The 9,341-nt window shown below is 45.0% G+C and overlaps 1 pseudogene; it reads left to right on the forward strand.

Annotated features, from left to right (window-relative positions):
• The first annotated feature begins 356 nt into the window (after window positions 1-356).
• Window positions 357-882, forward strand: LOC107512229 (annotated as a pseudogene).
• Window positions 883-9,341: the final 8,459 nt, after the last annotated feature.

Here is a 9,341-nt window from a genome sequence, read left to right on the forward strand (position 1 = left end):
ATGATTTCTGAGTTTTGAACAACTGATTTAGAAACAAATCTTTGAAATTCAATTCATTTATGGATTGAAAACTGCTCATTTGCAAAGTCTGACCATGAAATAGTAAAATGTGCTTTCACAATGTTAATTAAAATGTACCGTGTAGGCGGTGCCCTCGGTGGTCCCCAGCAGTGCCCCAGACCTGTCTCTTGCTTCAATAGTGGATGGAACAGACCCAGGGACACCCCTTCTTCCAGCCTTCAACCACCCTCCAACCTCTTTTTCAGTAGCAACCTTCAAAACCTTCTCAACCATCCTTGGCCTCCAAGACCAGCCAACACCGTGTTTCGAGCTTAATTCCTTATTGCCTAACAAGCATGAGCTCTCAAATCCGTCACAATTATTCCACCGAGGTGGAGGCCGCCGTCAACCGCCTGGCCAACCTGCAACTGCAGGCCTCCTACACCTTCCTCTCTCTGGGCTTCTATTTCGACTGCCACGGTGTGGCTCTGGAAGATGTGGGTCACTTCTTCCGCGGGTTGGTCGAGGAGAAACGTGAGGGTGCAGAGAGTGTCTCTTGAGGATACAAAACCAGCGTGGTGCCACGCCCTCTTCCCGGACCTGCAGAAGCCTTCCCAAGAGGAGTGGGGTAAAACTCTGGATGCCACGGAAGCCACCATGGTCATGGAGAAGAACCTGAACCAGGCCCTTTTGGATCTTTATGCCCTGGGTTCTGCTTGCGCAGACTCCCCATCTCTGTGACTTCCTGGAGAGCCACTTTCTACATGAGGAGGTGAAAATCATCAAGTAGATGGGCAACCACCTGACTGATCTCTACAGGCTGGCCAGCCCCCAGGCTGTGCTGGGTATCTCTTCCAAAGGCTCACCCTCAGGCATAACTAGGAGCCTTTGGAGCCCAGAGGTTTTGAGGGGTCTCTCTGCATGCCCCTGGTGTTGGCCTTGTGCCCGAGCCTCTCCTTGCAACCAACAGACAGTCTTCTAACCATCCTGGAGCCCTCTCCCATGCCTTGGACCAAATTGAAACAATAAAGCTTTTCGCAGGAAAAAAAAAGGTATTGTGTGATATTATACCATATCTACAACACATACATTTATGTATTAACTTAACGAATCTATACTACATCTAAAATTACTTATGTCACAAGTATTTGTTTTGTTGCCATGCATACTTATTAGTCCCTGGAAACATAGGGCCGAGGCACATAGTAGGGGCTTATGAAAGATTTATTGGATTAAATGGAAATTTTAATACAACTGAATAATCATTAATATTTATGCTTATACTTTTATATGCTATTATAACTATTCATGTATAATACACCAGTATTGTGTGTAGCTATTAATTGGCGAGTCTGTTTCACAACATTTAGAACTCGCCCCTGTAGTCTGAAGCTTCACTCCCAGACGCAACCATTTCATGCTGGCCATGTGCAGGACACTGAGTGGCCTCAACAGATAAAGCCCAAGGATTTTAAAGTTCAAATATTTAAATGAGTTTCTTCCACAGATAGGTTTTATTCTCACTGGTTCTGAAGGTTAAATAACTTTAGGATCCAAAGGAATGTGAAAGATGAATCGATTGTAAATTGCCATACACGGAATGTTGTTCAAACCTAAAATATTAAAGAAACTCTTTTTTTAAAAAAAAAAAAAAAATCAGCTTTCATTGTTGCTCTTTTACTGAACAAATGGATTTACCAGAGAAACAAAAAATAATTTCCTGCAACTAGCACGGAAAAGGAAAGCAGAAGACAAGTCCCAACAGGCTGATATTCGATGATGGCAAACCCAGGGCTCCTGTCTCTGGTTAAAGGTTTATGAGTTTAGAGGTTATTTTGAAGCTGTATTTGAAGAATAAAATGGTAACCAGAGTAATTTAAGTGGGAAAAAAACAAAGTTAGACTTTACCCCAAATTAGATTCCAAATTGATTAAAATATGAATGTAAAATAAGGCAAATACATAAAAGTTTAAGAAGAAAGTATACATACTTGTTTATGAATCTCTGGTGAGAGAGGCCTTACTAAGCTAAATATATCATCGAAACCAAAAAGCACCACAAATATGATTGACAGATTTGACCACATGAAAACCCAAAATCTTCCTAAATGTTTGTGTCCCCACAAAAGTCATACATTGAAGCTCTAATCCCCAACGTGATGGTATTTGATGATGGGGCTTTAGGGAGGTAGACTGGGTTAGATGAGGTCATGAGGGTGGGCTCTCATCATGGGGTTAGTGCTCTTATAAGAACAGACACCAAAGAGCTTGCTCTCACCCTGCCATGTGAGGACACAGAAAGAAGATGCTGTCTGCAAGCCAGAAGGAAGCTCTCACCAGACACTGAGCATGCTGGTACCCTGATCTTGGACCTCTAAACTTCACGACTGTGAGAAAATAAATTTGTGGTATTTAAGGCACCCAGTTTACGGTATTTTGTCATAGCAGACTAAGCTGACTAATACACAAGGAAATTTTAAAGACCGGAAATGTGGAAAAAACTATTTGCAACATATATAATAGGCAACATGTTTATAACTCCAAAATATATAATTTTCTTTTACAAGTCAGCTAAAAAAAATACAAATATTCTAACAGCAAAATGAGCAAAGGACACAGAGATAATTTATGGAAGAATGGCCATTTGTCAATACGCAAAGGAAGACGCGCCCTATATCATTACTGTGATGGGCAGAATAATGGCTCCCCAAAGATGTCATGTGCCAATATCCAGAACCTGTGTATGTGTTACCTGACATAGCAAAAGAGATATTGCAGAAGTGAAGGGTTTCGAGATGGGGATATTCTCCTGGGTTACCTGGATAGGCCCGAAGTAACCCCAGGGGCCCTCCTATGTGAAAGAGGGAGGCAAGAGGGTCAGAGTCAGAAAAGGAGATGTGAGGGTAGAAGCAGAGGTTGGAGTGCGTGCTGTGCAGGAGGAGGAAGGTGCCACAAGCCGAGGAGTACAGGTGGCTTCTGCAAGCCGGAAAAGGCAAGGAAACAGATTCTCCCTTGGAGCTTTGAGAAAGGAATGCAGCTCTGCTGGCACATTGATTTTAGCACAGCAAGATCCATGTTGGACTTCTGATAATAAGTTTATGTTGTTTTCAGCTACCGAGTTTGTGGTAATTCATTACTGCCGCAACAAGAAACTAATACAATTACTAATCAAAGAAATGTAAATTAAAAGAATGACATTTTTCCCTTTAGATCAGTATTAATGAAAATGTTGGTGTGCGGGAATGTAAACACATATATGCTTTTGGTAGGAATGTAAATGAATATGCCTTTCAGGAGAGGAGTCATTCGGCAGCAGGTATCAGATCTTTAAGCATGACTACTCCTTGACCTAACAATTTTACTCTCCTTTGACCATGTCCTAAAGCGCTGGATTTCTGGGGTCATTTAGTGGTGGAACTCTCTTTTCACACCAGGCAGAGCGGAGAGGACCTGTGATTGCTGCAGCAGGGTTAGGGCTCAGAGTCCTGATGCTTGGCCTTCGCTTCGCCCCTGCAGGAACCCCTCGGGCATTTCCAGGTGCTCCATGGAACACATTTTCCTGGAGGGCTAACTGGACAAGCAAACCAAAGACCTCAACACATGAGGATGTTTATCAACATTGTTTGAAAAATTAAAAAATTAAATTAAAAAAAGTTAAAAATTGCAAAAAATTTAGAAGCCTACATGTCCCTCAAAAAAGTGATATACTATGGTTGATTTATAAATAGTTCATGATACTTTGTACCTATTAGAAATGATGACATAGATCTATATTGACATGGAAAGAGTTATGCATTTTACTGAGTGGGAAAACAGACTAAAATTGCATGGTAAAATTCATTTTTTAAACATATATACAGACATGTATAGAAAAGATGCTTAAAGAGATACAGATTAGAGCATTAACAATGATCACCTCTGGGTGGCGGAATTAAAATGACTTTTACTTTCTTCTTTACACCTTATGTATTTTAAAAAGTGAATACATATTGCTTTTATAATCAGAAAAAATCTGGTTATACCTTGAATAACAATAAGCAACAAATGAATGGATGGCTAGAATGTGTGTGGGGGAGGGAGAGGGAGCGAATGAGAGGGAAGCAGTGGAGTGATCTCGAAAGTTATTTTACATGAAGAATTTTGAACAAAGCCATTAGTGTTGGATAGCTTCCACGTGCCCAGCTAACTCAGATTCCTTCCTTGCCTCTCGGCTTCCAGCTCTGTTTTCCGACACAGGTGCACTGGAAGAGATCAGAATGTGAGCATGAGATCAAGCTCCTTACCTGTATCGATGCCAACGGTGTGCTTCAGGCTGCCAACTATATCCTTCCGGCAAAGGCCGCAGCTCTTGTCCAGAGGCCCGGTCCATGCAGCAATCCCCCTGGGTCCCCTCCTCTACCCACTTCAGGTCTAGTGGTAGTGAAGTTGCCTGCTTTAGTTAGCCCTAAAAAATCACACTTTCACCATTTTCTATAGCTCAGTTAATTTCCTATTTTGCATCTCCATTTCATTCGGGAGGCAACACTTAGGATCGCTTGGCTTGGGACTTACTCCCCTACCTACTTTCCCCCGGTTTCCTATCTAAGCAATGGGGAACTTTCTTGATGTCAAGGCACTGGGTGAGTGGGATGTCATTTGGTCATGCAGGCAACTGATGGGACACCCTATGTCCTACCCTGTCCTCATTTATCAATTCAAGGGGTTCTGTGTTTCCTTCTACCACCCATGGGGACACAGGAATAATTCTGCCATTCCTGTGTTATCCTAGGATGCAGAAAACAGGGAGACTGTCTAAGCCCCATCTTTCAGGTCACATATACAGCCACTTCTTCTCTAGATCCCACCACTTCCTTAAGACTCTGCAAGAGAACATGACACAAGCCCCTTTGCTTCCCCCACTCTGAGTTTCCATAATTTATCTCGCAGTCTTCCCAGCTCTCAGCCTATGGTACAGGATACATTGCTCTCTGGGACCCACATATCCCCACCCTGAAACAGTGTCCCTGAAGCTCTATTTCCCCCCAGCCAGGTGAATTTATTTTCTAGTCTGTATTGTAGGGAAGCTGTCTCATTGTGTATTCTTGTGATAGTTGGTTTGGTAGTTGCTCAATCTATATATGTTCATCCGCAAGGTCAATTTAATAGTACTAATTATGAAATTGATGCAAAATCGAATCACATCAAAAAAAGTTGAGCATCATGACAGGTGAGTGTGTAGAGGTTGTTATTAGAGTCGTTATATCTTAATTGTCCTCTTCACACACTATATTCAATTACATTTAAAGCTTCAGGAAAAACAGGCTTAATGTAAATTTACGGTACTTTTTATTGAAGATAATACTGTACTTCTACAAATAAAAAAAAGTGCATTCTTTTTCTATCAAAATAACTTAACCCAAAGCCTCCCAGTTGGGGTACAACAAAAGTTTCACAGTAAGAACTTTTTAGTCATTTAATTGGAGAGGATCCGCTAGGCCTGCAGATATAATTTTCTGCCACTAGATGTCTCTGGGTCTTAAAGTAGCACAGTAATGAGGTTTTTGTCTATTTATAACACAGATCACCTACCTCCCCGCTACAGAGTTTCATAATCCTCTTATGTAATACTTGGTTGTCAGCTACAGTTAATTGTCAGTTGGGAAATGGGCAGGCGGGACCCCTAAGGGCTCGTGTCCCCAACACAAGGCTGGAAGTGTTGACAGAAGGGTCTGTTCCTGTGTGACCATGTTGAACCCAACTCTGAAATGTGTCCATGCATTGGGCAGTGAAGGTATAGGCAGGGAAAACAAAGAGCCACCTTGGCATGTGACTGGCTGGATGCAGAGACCAAATCATCTTTTTTTTTTTTTTTAGTTCGGAACCAGCAGAGGAGCTAGTAGGCTGAGTAATGTCTTAGCCCTCCTTTCTCTCCCTGCTGCAGGCACCACTCAAAACCCTGACACCTTCACACCTCCCCACCAGGGAACATTAATAGCCAGCAAAAGCCACAGAATTCTCAGTGCTCTCATGCTCCAGACTCTTGTGCATGCCATCAGGACATGCCATCTGTCTGTTTTCTAAGGTGTTTCCATGTCTGTGTCTGTCTGCCAGCTTAGAGACTCCGCGAGGGCATGGACCCCTATAGCCCTGCATCCTGTGCTTTCTACACAGGAGGCACACAGCGAGTGTCTGCTGAAACTAATGTGTGATCATGGTATAAGAAGGCTGATGAAATTATGCATTGCTGATGAATTTTTGAGTTTTAAGAAAAATACTTCAAATCCTCCAATAACAAATCACCTTCAATGAATGGTCCCCATAGTTATATAAAGGCTCCTGAAAGGCTGTCATTTCAGTGTAAGGGTTAAGTGTGTGAACTCCGGAGTAAGGCTGGGAAGTATCTCAGCTCCAGTATATATTAGTTCTGTGACCTCGTGGCAGGAGATAGTCGATCTCTAGCTCAGTTTTTGGCTTCTGTAAAATGGGAACAATAATATACCCATTTCATACATTTAGTGTGAAGATTCCATAAGTTACTACTCATTTGCACGCTTAGCACAGCTCCTGGCATGTAGTAGTTTCTCAACAGTGGTTATGAGGCTAAAATGGAAATGCCTCTAGTTCAAACCATTCTCTGTATAATTTGGACAAGTTACCTAACTGCTCTAGGCCTCAGTTTCCTCATCTATAAAGTGGGGATAATACTACTTAACCTCACAGGGTTGGCATATGGAATAAGTGAGACAGGAAGCTGCCAACACACATTAGCTGTTAGCAGTAACTTTCAAAACTTACTACATTAAGTAAGCAGCCTGTGGATAGGTCGTTCAAGAGAACAGGATTCAGCCATTACACTAACACTCACCATACCGGCAAACCCCTACCTTTTCTTTAACTCCTTACTTTTGTATAATTTTGTGAAGGATTTTTATACTTATTATTCTATTTGGATCATAAAACGTCTCCAGCTCATTTTAATTCAGAGGATGGTGGTGATCTGTGAAACACGTGGTTGCGGTCTAGCCACTCACCAGATCACACAGGAGAGCCAAGACCGGAGACCGAGGGCAGCAGGAAGGCGCGCTCAGGAACCACTTGCGAGCTGGGTCTGAGCCGGCCGGTGTCGCCCTCCTCTGCTTGGTGGGGTAGTTCACGTCTCTCCTGAAAATGCAGTGAAAGCTGCATTTACACAGGATCAGACTGAAATCTCTTGCAAGCTATATTTTAGCACTCTCTTCAGTTATTTTAACAAATATTTAATATTTATTAGTGGCGGTAGAAACTCATTTTATATTAACAAATCTCACATACCTGTTTGCACTTGAGATTAGAATTTATCATATACATGCAGTTTTCTTGAGCCTATTTAAAAGTTAAATAAATGACTAATTTCCGGTAGTCAGTGAGAACAAGTTAATTAGCGGGCACAGTTTTTCTGAATTACTCCAGTGCCGTTTGGGGGCACTTCATAGATGAATACCTCAGCACCTGCTGACCTGCTCACCCTTTAATCCACATTCGGGTTCAGAGGCCCAGGTTAAGACCAAATAGTACAGGTTTAAACACCGAGGAGGCCACTGTAGGTCTTCATGTGTGCAAATGCCTTGTTTTTCACCTGAAGTTGATGGTGATAGAAAAACTGGACCAAGGAAGGGGAGAGAATAGAAAAATTGCTGCTCTACCTGGAAGCCAAGAAGGGAGAAACCTTAGGCTTCCGTGGAAGCTTTGAGAAGAGGCCTCGGGTCAGACGGGGCCGCCCTGGCGCCCCGACGCGGGCTGTGCAATGCTGGCGTCCCTGAACGTCCCGCCTGGGCAGCTCCCCTCTGCCATTCTGACCACGAGTCTAGTTTTGACTACTAGGCTGGGCACAGGCTCTTTAAGAACAAAGGGAGCACGCCGACGCGGGGCCGTGCAGCACGCTCAGTCGTGCCTCAGCTGAAAGGGGTCTTGGTGTCAGCTGACATAGGAAGCAGGTCTTGGACGCTGTGCCAGGTGGGCTCTACTTCCCCGCCTTCCCTCTCCCCAGCCCGTGAGAGGATGGGTGTGGGGTGGGTTGGCCCAGAGGGCAGGGGGAGTTTTTGCATCAGTTTTCAGAGCCAGAAATCCAAGGGCTAACGTTAGGAAGATGTGGTTCATCCCCAAACACAGAATGGTGCTTGTCAGCAAGTTCACACACTGCAAACGTTTTGTGTAGGCAATCTGGATCAGCTATCAGAAGGCTGGGGCCTCCCTGGTTGGCTGGCTTCGGCTTCCAGGTGGCTTTTGCTGATGCTGACCAACTCAGTGCTGGGGAGGAGGATGGGAGGAAGAAAGGACAGCCTCTGGGCTGCTCCCTGGCAGGGTTGGCAGCAAAACTTTGTCAGTCAGTATTGAAACAGTGACCTGCCTCAGAGGAGAAGGCTGTCCTCAGAGTGGGGTACCCCTAGCAGAGTAGCAGAGGTGTGGCTTCCTCCCTGAAACTTGTGAGAAACACATTCTCAGGCCCCACCCAGGCCCACTGAATCAGGAGGGGCTGGCGTGCTAAGCCCTCCAGGAGGTCCTGATGCATGCTCAAGTTTGAGAACCACTGGGATGGGGACCCACAGTCATGTCCCATCCTGTCTTCTCCATGTGCGGGGCCAGGGATGTGGGGGGCGGGGGGCTCCTAGGGACAGGCTGGTAAGCAGGCAAGAGTCAAGTTGTGTTATTCCTAGATTCTCCCTCACCCCCTCCCCACCTCAGGATTCAGTCTTGGGGATCAGTGCAGGCTTCTTAGTTGGATCCTGCCCTGCCAAAGCAGCCCCAGGTGGTGAGACTCAGGAGGGCAGGTGGGAAGACTGTGTGCTGGGGGCAGCACCAGTCCCTGGCTCCTGGAGAGAGCAGAAGAGGCTGGGCCTACGCTCAGCTCGGTCCTCGGGGGCAGCCGGAGCTTCAGCAGACGGCAGGCTTCTTAGCAGGAAGGCAGGGTTACTAGATGCTGGGAGAGGAGCCAGCTGCCCTCACTTACTCCAAGGCAAAAGGAACAAGGAGGTCACATGACATTTTTACGACTTCCCAGTGGCTGAAATTGAATTAATGTTGATCGCTGAAGATTCTAGGCTGCACTTAAACAGGGAGGCACCCCGTGCTTTCTCCCAGGAGCCAGGAGAACAGCACTTGGGCCAAAGCGGGATTTATTAGCTCATGTTTGTGAGACGCAAGGAGGCACAGGATGCAGAAGCACCCTCCGGGGCCACACCCAGCTGGGGGACTCAGCCCCAGAAGCCCCAAGCCTGCAGAGAGAAGGCTCTCCTCCTGAGAGCCTGCCTCATCCCTCTGCGGGCAGGATCTGCATTCAGGAGGTAAAAGCAGAGGGACCAAGGTTAGTGCAAAATTCAGATACTT

The sequence above is a fragment of the Rousettus aegyptiacus genome, unplaced genomic scaffold (assembly GCF_014176215.1).
Source record: "Rousettus aegyptiacus isolate mRouAeg1 unplaced genomic scaffold, mRouAeg1.p scaffold_m13_p_15, whole genome shotgun sequence".
In the NCBI taxonomy this organism is placed as follows: domain Eukaryota; kingdom Metazoa; phylum Chordata; class Mammalia; order Chiroptera; family Pteropodidae; genus Rousettus; species Rousettus aegyptiacus.